At 38.0% G+C, this 12,299-nt stretch overlaps 1 protein-coding gene across 5 annotated transcripts in view; it reads right to left on the bottom strand.

The window, feature by feature from the left end:
• HSD17B12 (hydroxysteroid (17-beta) dehydrogenase 12) overlaps positions 1-12,299 on the bottom strand; it is a 134,320-nt gene that overhangs the window by 96,687 nt on the left and 25,334 nt on the right. Inside the window, exons 1-2 of one of the 5 annotated variants that reach the window (XM_015569496.1) lie at positions 7,491-7,573; positions 2,849-2,975 (exon numbers count right to left, since the gene is read on the bottom strand). The exons of the other annotated variants lie outside the window; for them this stretch is intronic. The gene's annotated coding sequence lies outside the window, so the exon portion shown is untranslated. Of the gene's footprint in view, positions 1-2,848; positions 2,976-7,490; positions 7,574-12,299 lie in introns of those variants that run through there. 5 annotated transcript variants of the gene reach the window in all.

Here is a 12,299-nt window from a genome sequence, read left to right as displayed (position 1 = left end):
TAGAAGCCAAACCAATGGACACGGACAACAGGGGTATGAGAGTATGAGTGCGAGGGGGGGCGGTATTAATGGGGGGATGAGTACACATTTGTAATACCTTAACCAATAATGAAAAAAAGAATAAAAATAAATAAAAGATCAATCAAAATTACAAACAGAATAAAACTTTCATTAGACTTAACTGGTGTATAACTATGGTGTAAGCAGCAGTGTCTTCAAAAATACTGTTTCCGAACTGTCCCAAATCCCAGGCGTTCAACAAACAGTCAACTTAAAAAATAAATAAATAAATAAATAAACTGGTGTAGCACTGAAGAAAAAACAGTTTGGTGATTCCTCAAAAAGATAGACAGAATTACCATATGACCTACTAATTCTATATACATAAAAGAATTAAAAACAGATATTCAACCAGAAACCTGTATAGGAGTGTTTGTAACAGCACTACTCATAATAGCCTAAAGGTGGAAATAATCAAAATGCTCATCAACTGATTAACAGATTTTTTTAAATGTGGTATATCCATAAAATGGAACATTATTCGGACATAAACAAGAATCAAGTACCTACACATGCTACAATGTGGATGAAACTTATGTATGAACATTATGCTAAATGAAAGCCAGATACAAAGGATTACAGATTATACAGGAAACATCTAGAATAGAGATGTTTAGTAGTTGCCAGGAGCTAGGGAATGAGGGATGAGGAGTGGCTGCTTAATGGTATGTTTCCTATGGTGATAAAAATGTCTTGGAGCCGAAACCGGTTTGGCTCAGTGGATGGAGCGTCGGCCTGCGGACTGGGGGTCCCAGGTTCGATTCCGGTCAAGGGCATGTACCTCAGTTGTGGGCACATCCCCAGTAGGAGATGTGCAGAAGACAGCTGATCGATGTTTCTCTCTCATTGATGTTTCTGACTATCTCTCTCCCTTCCTCTGTAAAAAAATCAATTTAAAAAAATGTCTTGGAACTAGACAGAAGTGATAGTTGTACAGCACTGAGAATGCATTGGATCCCACAGAATTATACAATTTAAAGACATTAATGGTTAATTTCATGTTAAGACTTTTACTTCTATTTTTTTTTTTAATCTCTTTAAAAAACAATAAATACTGGCTTTTTACCAAGAGCTATCTCAAGAAAGAAAAGGAACTGCTATTTCTCTTGCTATGTCACCCCTTGAATTCAGGACGTAAAATTCCAATCCATAGCATCATTCAATTTACACAACAGAAGCCACCCAGCCAGTGCACCTCAATGATTGAGCATCAATCTATGAAGTAGGAGGTCACGGTTCGATTCCCAGTCAGAGCACATGCCCAGGTTGTAGGCTCAATCCCCAGTGAAGGGCGTGCAGGAGGCAACCAATCAATGATTCTCTCTCATTGATGTTTCTCTCTCTTTCTCCCCTCACCCTTCCCTTCTGAAATCAATAAAAATATGTACTTTTTAAAGAATACAGAAACACCTAAGTTTGGATTGTTCTTATTGGTAGAGCATCACTTTTCCATGTATCTAACTTTAATGTATACCTACACAGTATCAAACAGACACTTTTAATTTTTGCAATAGTATATTAAGTATAATTAGTAACTGCCCCAATCCTATATAATAAAGGGTAATATGCAAATAGACCGAACAGCAGAACAACCAAACAAATAATCAAAGTGTAATATGCTAATAATATGCTAAGGCTGCTCAATGGCTTGCTATGACGTGTACTGACCACCTGGGGGCATATGCTACAACCGGTAGGTTAGCTTGCTGCTGAGGTCTGGCCGATCAGGACTGAGCAAGATGGGCCAGACATGCCTTGGAGTCCTCCCGCGGTCCCTTCCCCACCCAATCATATACTGATGGGGTCCCTCAGTCCTCTGGATTGCCCTCTCACAATCCAGGACCCCTCAAGGAATGTCAGAGAGCTGGTTTCAGCCCGATCCCACAGGCCACTCTCCTTAGGAGGGCACCAGATGCAGGATTCATGTCTGGTGAGCGCTGCTGTGGCACTGATTGGGCGTGAGCCCGCAGCAGGCACAGTGGGGTGCGGATAAGCAGGAGCAGTAGGTAGGAGCTACAGGCAGCATTGGACTGCGGGTTTGGCCTGATCTCTGCAGGCCACCCAGAGAGACCTCACCCATACACGAATTCGTGCACCAGGCCTCTAGTAACTATATAAGTGAGGATTATACATAATAAGAACTTATTATAGTATCTGATTTTATAAATAAAGAAACCATCTCAGAGAGGTTAAATGACTTGCCAATGGTCTAATAATCTTAAGTCTAATCACCAGAACATGAGCCCACCACACAACAGAATACTGACTTACAAACTTGGAACTATCTGTAATAGTCACGTTTAGAGATAATGTATGGATGGTTCACACACATACTGCACAGAGTTCCTTGCTCATTAATCTGATAATGCCAAATCCTACTTTATTTCTCACTATTCTTTAACCAGCCTCTCAACCCCAGCCAGTCTGTCTGGTACTTCCCAAATATAACATGCCAGGGAATCAGCTCCATGTTGTGCCCAAGCCACTCCTCATATTGAGAATGACATTTTTCCTTACGCCTCACCCCATCAGCCATCTTTCAGTAACTGGAACTTCTAAGCTTCACAGAACATAATAATTATTAAATCGATTTACTATGTGGCCTCTAAGATGTCAAAACCCCCCTATTAGAAGAGGCTAAATAATGTACACAAGTTCAAAATAACTGGAAGCAAAGAAATAGAATCAAAGTTCCCTGACTTGTTGTCTGGTTCTTAATCCTAATGATTAATTAGATCATGACATACAGCAAGGAAAAAGAGTGGTGGAATAGTTATGAGAGTCTTACCTCTGATATGCAATGTAACCCTGGTTTTATTTTCTTGTTAATGTGCAGTAGTTAACATTCAAATGAGACTTGTCCAGCCTATGCAATTGTTTTATGTTCAACATAAACCATAGCATTGCCTCTACTCCTATGTAAGAAATTTACATATCGTAAATGCCTATAGGTTTGAAGTTACTTCAAAAAGTCCAAATTGGAACAGTCCTATAGCTCAAAATAAAAAATGTTAGCTTTGACATACCTTATGACTTTACACATTTTAACTGGTAGAGTAATAACGAAATCAATATTCCCTTAGCTTATAAACAGTATGCAAATGCACTATAGTAGAACAACAGTTCTACTATCTGAGTGTCCTTGAAATATATAACACCAGCCTGGTAAAGTGAAAGAGCTATAATGAACCTAATTGCTAATTCCAATAATTAACTTCTTTTGAATAGTGCAAATTTATAAACACCAAGGTGTTTATATAGGGAGGGTATAGTGTAGGTTATTTGGCTTGTTTCAACCTAATTCATCCCATTTAAGCTTTGAACCAATATTCTTTAGGTAAGAAGTGGGTAAATTCCTCTAAAACAAAGACATTTTAGATATTAGTCAACGCTGATAATTAAGACCCTCCCTACTAAGACACTATTCTGCTTTTAAGCCACTGGGTATCTTACAGTAACACTACAATAAAGTCCTATTTTGAGCCAGAGTTTCTTAGTGAAAATTGCTTTTTCTTCAAAGATTAAACAGTTCCCTAAAGGTCTAAATGTTGATGTGTCAGCCAAAGCAAATAGGCCTCACTACATCCCTAGGTACTTTACCCCTAGGAGGAATCAAATTCGTCTACTTGTCATCCCTGATGCTGGCCTGGTCAAGAACTTTAAAACAGCTTCCTCAAAAGACAATTTGATAAACAATTTACAATATGTATCTTGATGACTAACTAGTATCAACAACAAATTTAAGGAAGGAAATAAAAAATGCTAATCTATTCTCTCTACTAGTTTTTGTTTGTTTTTATTTTAAACTCATCCCTGAAGAGCCAAAACCATGGAAGCACAATTCCCTCCTGTCAGACAACATCTGGCTGGAAACTCTATTTTTTAGGAAAACTCAAGACTGCCAATGAAATTATGCTGAGCAACTCAACAATTATCACACTTTTCAAAATGAGCATTCAACAAAATACATTTCTAACTGAATCTTTTTAAAAGGAGCTTCATGTAATAATATACTATTTTTCTCAATTAAAGAGATTATATTCCACATAAAATAGTGGTGAGTTGACTAGCAGTCAGGAAACCTATGTTCTAGTCCTAGTTCTGCTCGCTAAATGCACCTGGACTAGTAATTAACATTTCTGAGCCTGAGTGTCAACATCTTGTAAGTGCAGTCATACATTAAATGTATGGCCAAGACCCTATGATTCCATGGCTATGATGGATATAAAGTCATAGCAATGGCTTCTCTCTCATCTTTAATGTCTAAAAACACACACATCCACAAGTTTTAGAAAGAGTATTAAGTCAACTCAGAACTGTGATTTAAAACAATAGAAGAGCCCTGGCTGGTTTGGCTCAGTGGATAGAGCATCAGCCTTTTGGGGTTCTGGGTTCGATTCCAGTCAGGGGCACATGCCTGGGTTTCGGGCTCCATCCCCAGAGTGGGGCAGGCAGGAGGCAGCCGATCAGTGATTCTCTCTCATCATTGGTGTTTCTGTCTCTCTCTCTCCCTTTCCCCTCCTCTCTGAGGTCAACAGAAATATATTTTTTTTAAAAATAAAAGAGCCCAGCCGAGTGGCTCAGTTGGTTGAATGTAGTCCTGTGCACTAACCTTGGTCTTCCCTGGAGCCTTCTGCTCAGATTTAAACACCACAGGGCTGCCCAGCCAATGTGGCCTAGTGGTTGAGTGTCCACCTATGAACCAGGAGGTCACAGTTAGGTTCCTGGTCAGGGCACATGCCTGGGTTGCGGGCTTGATCCTCAATGTGGGAATGCAGGAAGCAGCCGGTCAATGACTCTCTCACATCGTTGATGATGTTTCTCTCTCTCTCCCTCTACTCCTTCCTGGTCACAATAAAAATATCTTTCAAAAAATAAAACAAAAAATGTTTTAAATACAACACGGCTACTTTGGGGATACGATATAGAATAAGAATAATTAAGGACATATCTACTGAAAATAATGAGGACTGCTGTAACATTTTACATTAAATTTGTCTGATGGAATCTACTTATTCCTTCTGACAAAGGCTGCTGGATCTAACAGGACCAGTAAGGCTCCACAGGCCTTTTGGCCTTTAACGGGCCACAGTCCTCTCTGTCATATGCTTATCTGACTACACAACTGTTCCGGTCAATGAGAATGAGCATGACATTGTATCATGACTGAATACTCCATATAAAGCACATTTAAGTAACTTTACCCTTTAAATAATAACTATGGCCTCACATTTATATACTGTACACATAAAATCTGCTAATTCATTGCATAAAGCAAACTCCCCCAGTTAACTTAATAGAAGCCTTAAAAATATTTTTAGAATGCAAACACACATTAGCTATTTTTATAAATGTCTATTTTTTTACACTAAGTTTCTAAAGAGTGGACTACACCTGTATTCTGACAAACTGGCAGTTTCTAATTAGGGACAGAATGTGTACCAGAAACAATATGGAAATTTTAATAGACAGGCCATGTCATAACATTTCTTCTAGAAGAACTTTCAGATACTACCTCAATGTGCTTAATCTTGGAGGCTCAGTCCATTAGAAGGCCAGTGCTGAAGCTGGGAAATTCCTCTTTCATATAATTCAAGAGAAAACCAAGTGAAAAAACAAAGACACTCTCTAAGAGCAAAGGATTCTAATGGTACCTGTTGAGCAAAGTACTGGTATATGCTTGGGGCTTAGCAACAGGAAGAGTATCTCTGAAATATGATAGAGCTCTGGGCCAAATGACATCTAATGGTAAGGCTTAGTTGCAGAAATCAGGAGAAACTATTTATACAGCCATCTCAGGCCCAATTCATGCCCTCAATTTCTCCTTGTTCATTTGCTCAGGCTTTGGGGATTCAACCCCATTAGCGGTCTTCTCACCTACTCTATCCACTGGACTATGGGATGAGATGCTATCTCTCTGGTTGTCTTTTTCCTTTGTTGTCCTTAAAGATAAATACCTCAATCCAATTAATTACCTCAATTCACTCATCTATAAAATGGCAATAGTGATGGTACTTAATTCAGAGATTAGTATACTAGTATGAATATGATATCAAATTCTTACAAAAGCCCTGGCTGGTTTGGCTCGGTAGATAGAGCGTCAGCCTGCGGACTGAAAGGTCCCAGGTTCGATTCCAGTCAAGGGCATGTACCTTGGTTGCAGGCACATCCCCAGTACGGGGTGTGCAGGAGGCAGCTGATCAATGTTTCTCTCTCATTGATGTTTCTAACTCTCTATCCCTCTCCTTTCCTCTCTGTAAAAAATCAATAAAATATATATAAAAAAAAATTCTTACAAAAGTTTATGGCACATAATTAGCATTATATAAGCATCAGCCATATTTTATTATTATTGTTGTTTAGTGCACTGTTTAGAACTATATATTAGTATCATTATTGTTAGTTCTTTTAAGTGTCTGATTGCTGTTATAAGTGAGAAAAATAACAGTAACACGGGAAGTTTTTTAAATTTAGAAATATTACAAAAACTTGTATTCGAGGTTCGTGGCTACTTGATAACTAACACAGCACTCTCACCAAGAGTCCATTTTGAGGACACACCACCATCCTTTCTTAATCTGTTCCTCTCTTGTGCCTTTCTCTTACTTAGCCTTCACTTACTAAAATTACATGGTTCTCTTATAACCTAATTTACATAGGCCCTTCTTTATGAAACGTTTTCTGAGACCCACCTTCTAATATACTAATAACTTATATTTTGGGGTTTTTTTCACCTCTCCCCCCAATTAGAATGTAAGCTTCACAAGGATAGGAATGATTATATTTTATTATGGATGAATCTAGGTAACTAAAATAGAACCTGGCATATAGATTTTCAATAGATATTATTGGATGATGAATATTCAATCTGGCCTTCAGCTCAATAGCAGTTTCCCATAATAGACAAGTAGAGATGCGGAAGCAGCTGCAGGTAGGTGAATGAACTATGTGATACTGAAAATCTGTGAATTGAAGTATCTAATTCATGAAATAAAAACTTCCTCCTCCTCCAAACAGCTGTATAAACAAATCAAAGGGAAAAGAAGAGTTGGAGGGAAAGTGAGACAAAGAACAAAATCTGGCCTGTGTGACACATTTATAAAACCGATGGCCTGTCAGCACGACACTGATGAATATTTTTGCAGGATAAAAATGGCAACCCAGTGTCTAAAAATAAACCACTGTGCTGCAGACCTGTCTGGTTCAGCTACACCACTGGAATACAAACACACTCACTCACTAGCACATTTTGACTCAAGGTTTCACAAAGACAGAAAAACTGCATGTTTTGTTGGCAAGAGAAGATATTTTACATGGTTTTAAATCACTTATATTCTCTATATATCTATATCTGAATTTGAATTTAATTTTAAGTGATTTTCACTTACTAAAAAATGATAAATGGTAATAGTAATAAGCCATTAACTCACCTTATGTAAAAGATTAATTTCTCTCAGCCCAATTATAGTAAAACAGAGTGCCATTATGACCATCTTGGGATAATATCCTAAAATCACAATTTAAAAATAAAATTGCAAATGATTTCTAAGCCATGCTGACTTAAATGGCAGATCTTGTCAAAATGTTATCTGCAAATGACTTTGGAGATGAGGTGAAAAGCCTGATCTCATTTTGCATCTGAATTCTACAATAAAAAGTTGTCAGCTAAAATGCAAAAGTGAATATACAGCCCTTCACAAGCAGTGCTTTAATTCATCAAATCCAGTCACCTTACTCAATCCTGCCTTATGTGGTTATGATTCTGCTCTTAGCTAAATTATGATTTCAATTCTAAGAGTTACAAACTTCTGGAAGGCTCTAGAATAGCGGTTCTCAACCTGTGGGTCGCGACCCCTTTGGGGGTTGAACGACCCTTTCACAGGGGTTGCCTAAGACCATCGGAAAACATTATGAAGTAGCAACGAAAATAATTTTATGGTTGGGGGTCACCACAACATGAGGAACTGTATTAAAGGGTTGCAGCATCAGTAAGGTTGAGAACCACTGTTCTAGAACATTCTGAATGTTCTAGAACAGCATTTTTAAGAGTAAAAATGAATTAACTCTCCATAACAATAAAATGTGAATAATAAATTACACTTGATCCTTTATGACCACCCCATTTGTAATAAATAGAAAAAAATACCCAGATCAAGACTTCAGGAACCAATGAAGTTTTCACAACACAGTACAACAAAAACTGCCTGATTCTTGGTAGTATTCAGCTGTGCCAATCACTGCACAGTAACTATGCAGTTTTCCTGGTGGTGTGGGCAGGTGAGGTGGTAGGGGTAGACATCTTGTCTTCTTAGTTCACAGACCTCTCGATCATAAGCTGCACTGAAGCAGATGTGCCTGAGAAACTTCATGTGCATCATGACTTTAATAAGATCCTGGACTTCAAGTTGATGCCATAATGGGGTAAGACTTCTGGGAGATGGGCAAGTGTATTTTGCATGCGCAAAAAATGTGAATTGTTACACTCAGAGAGCTGACCATAGCAGATCCTTTCCCAAGATGGTTGCAACAATACCTCCTCCTCCTACACCACTTTGCTAGGGGAGTTTGCCATTCTTCAATCAAAAGGTAGCATCTTTCCCCTTCCGCTTGATTTGAAATGTTCCTGTGACTCCCTTGAGTCGACAGAATGTGGCAAAAGTGGCACTGTCCAACTTCCAGGTCGAGGCTTTAAGATACCTTGCAACTTCTATGTTTACTTTCTTGGAACAATTTCAGTGCGATGTAAGGAAGCTCAACCTAGTAGAGTGAAGGATTACAGACCATCCGGAGAGGCCACATGGAGGAGAACTGAGACTCCCTCTTCCTCAGTAGAGATGCCCCAGCCAACCATGTGGAATAGAGCAAAGCTGTCTCCACTGAACCATGCTCAAATGCTCGATCCACAAATCATTAACAATAATATGTTTGGCCGTTTGCTTAAGCCACTGAGTTTTGGGACAGTTTATTATACAGCAATTGGTAATTGAAACACTGAGGAAAAGGTCAGTCTGAGTAATGGAAATGTGTGAATTTTTCAATTTTGAAAAAATACATTCTTAATACTTTTAAACATTCACAATGATTTTTAGAATAATAACCTGGGAAAATATCAGTGAATTAAAGCCCTGTGGAGCTTATATTATAGTGAGGGGAACAGGGGGAGACCTTAGGAATCTGCTTTAATAAAGAAAACGATTTCTAATTAGTACACCAGTATTCTAAGTTAGTGTTTGCTAAATACTTTAACTAAATCTAGTTTTAACTTTCTCCTTGAAATTGTTACTTGGATGCTTTATTTATCATTGTACCAGAAGCTATTTTTAGCCAGCCCTTCTTCAGACTGAGCCAGAAGAAAAACAAGGTCAAGATGATATAAGACCAAATTTTGTGCACCTGAGTTTTCAGGTATCTTCACTGTACTGAATTAGAACATCAATACTGTCACACCTTTGCCCCTGCTGACTGCACTTCCTGGAGTGCCCTTCTCCCGCTTCTGTGCCTGGTGGACTCCTGATGCCTCATCAATCACCCGCTCCACATGCTCCTCCTGCTCTCCCACTGCACCCTATGCATACATAAAGCATAACAGTGGGCATACCATATTATAACTTCTTATTTGTTTATTGTCCCCACTAAATTGTTAGTTCTTCCAGGAAAGGAATTGTTCTTCCATTCCTAACATAGAAATCTACATATAATAGTAAATGAATAATAGATGTCTTTTGAATGAATAAATGTTAAATTTTTTATTAAATCATGGTTCCCTCTCTGAAGAAAAGGTAGCTAATAATCCAAAAAGATGGAATTGCAACTGCCTGGGAAACTATAAGGCATTATTCAAACTTTTTTTTATCATTATTTATCAGATAGGAGCAAAAACTTCCTCTTTCCAATACTCAAGTTTACTCTCAAAGTAGGAAGACTTGTTATACTTAAGGTCATTCAGAAAAGCATACCAACTCCCAAATTGAAGTATGGTAGCAATCATCTCAGGTAGAAACTATAGTTTAACTTTAACCCTGCTGTTTGGCTTCTGTACCTATTTGCTTTGTTTAACAATAGAAAAGTTATTTTGATTTTATGAATTATTTAAAGTATCCCATCGATTAAATACCCTAGAGACTTGTTATACTTAAGGTCATTCAGAAAAGCATACCAACTCCCAAATTGAAGTATGGTAGCAATCATCTCAGGTAGAAACTATAGTTTAACTTTAACCCTGCTGTTTGGCTTCTGTACCTATTTGCTTTGTTTAACAATAGAAAAGTTATTTTGATTTTATGAATTATATAAAGTATCCCATCGATTAAATACCCTAGTGATTGTAATGTGAATATCCCATTGGTTGTGGTCATACCGGTCTTAGAAAGCACATTTTCCTTTACCTGGGAAGGACAGCACAATTATCTCAAGGTCAGAAGGCTCCAGTTAACGGGTCCCTGTTGACCCAGTGACCCGGAGACCCAAAACTATAATTTAGATAACATGCTTAAGTAAAACTGCTTCTGCTTCTGTAAACTGCTTTTTTGCAAACCAGGTTCCTCATTCCAAACCTTGGGATGTAATCAATAACTTTGTGATCTTTGCCTATATAAATCTGGTGTTGGGGCTGGGGCGGGCACTATGAGATCTGGGAGAGCGAAATGCCCCTCATAGTCCCGGATTTGCAATAAATAAATTCTTTAATTCGACTTCTTGAGGCGTCCTTGTGTGATTCGCGGGCTACATTACAACAAATAAAGTTTCTAAGCAGGTACCTGTGAGTTCTGGTTTGCTGTTTCTTTGGTGTTGTTTTCATCAGCATTTTGTTTTGCAGTCACTGTCATATCCTGTATATCTGTATTTTTATCTCAAAAGCACAAAAGAAAACCTTCATGGTTTGAGACACACCCAAAGGGCAAACACAATTTAATTTGTGGGTTTTAAAAGTCACAGGATTCCAGACCTAAACAGATTTTAAACCTTACCAACTTTCTTTTCAGGACACAATTCCTCTCCTTTTCACATAAATTTGATTATTATACAGTATCACAAGCAAGATTATAAAAATGTGGAGGATGAATGAAGCATACAGACTAGCAGAGTCATAATTCAATCCCTGATACGAAGCATACAGACAAGCAGAGTCATAATTCAATCCTTGATACAGCTATCACCTAGCAGAGGCACTGTAAATCTATGCTGCCCAACACAGTGGCCACTAGCCACAGGTGCTGTGAATTTAACTTTAAATTAAAATTAGATAAAATTAAAAATTCAATTCCTTAGTCTCACTAGCCAAATTTTAAGTGTTCAATAGCCACATGTTGCCGATGGCAACCAAACTATGCAGAGTAGGTATAGTGTTCTATGATCAACACTTCCTTAAAAGAAATGAAACACAATTTCATATCAAATTACTAAAGAATTCTTCCATTATGGCTCCTGCCTGCAGTAATGAAAACAGTGTGATATTTCAGAAGAAATGTTAAATAGAGGGGTAGTCAGGGAAAAAAGACATACATCATTTTTTTTCATAGTCTGATAGGATGCAAAGGTTTATGTTAAAATTCATTTTTTGAAGTGACTTATATTCCAATTAATGACAATTCACTTTGTTTAATAAGCTTTTCTTCCAGTAACATAAACCTTTTTCTTAATGTATATGTTCAACATCACCATCTTCTGAGTTTGGGTAAAAGGGCAATTTTTGAAAAGCCTTCTCATTTTAAAACTCCAATCATTTTCTTAAAATTATCACACTATAGTTTTAAAGTATTTTACCTGCTAGAATATATAAGGCATATGTTATTTGGAACTCCAATAGCTATAAAATCTAACTTTGGAATACACTTTTTCAACAGCTTCTTTCTAAAGATAAAATAAATATCTCTGCAAACTTAACTAAATTTAAAAGATGAAAAATGTATCCAGTGCTAAGATTTCTCTTGTATATCCGTGAAATAGTTTTTTTTCTTCTGAAATATAAAACAAGCTTTCAAAAGTGGGATTCAAAAGTGGCTTATAGAAATTGCACAAATTCAATGAAATTTTCAAAGAATTTCAAAGTACAACGGTAAATTACTTGCCCAATTAAAAAAATATCCTAAGTGAAGGGGCGAGTCGTCGCAGGGCCTATGTGGGCCAGCCGCCGGGCCCCATGAGACACAGCCTGACCACGCTGCTGGCGGCCTCAGGCACCGACTCCCCAGCCCACGGCGGGAGCCCGGCGCAGGCCGCCACCCCCCCGCCGCCCCCAG

The sequence above is a fragment of the Myotis davidii genome, unplaced genomic scaffold, assembly GCF_000327345.1.
Source record: "Myotis davidii unplaced genomic scaffold, ASM32734v1 scaffold265, whole genome shotgun sequence".
Lineage (NCBI taxonomy): Eukaryota > Metazoa > Chordata > Mammalia > Chiroptera > Vespertilionidae > Myotis > Myotis davidii.
Note: the sequence above shows the minus strand (reverse complement) of the source record. Positions and strands in the feature narration are given on the sequence as shown.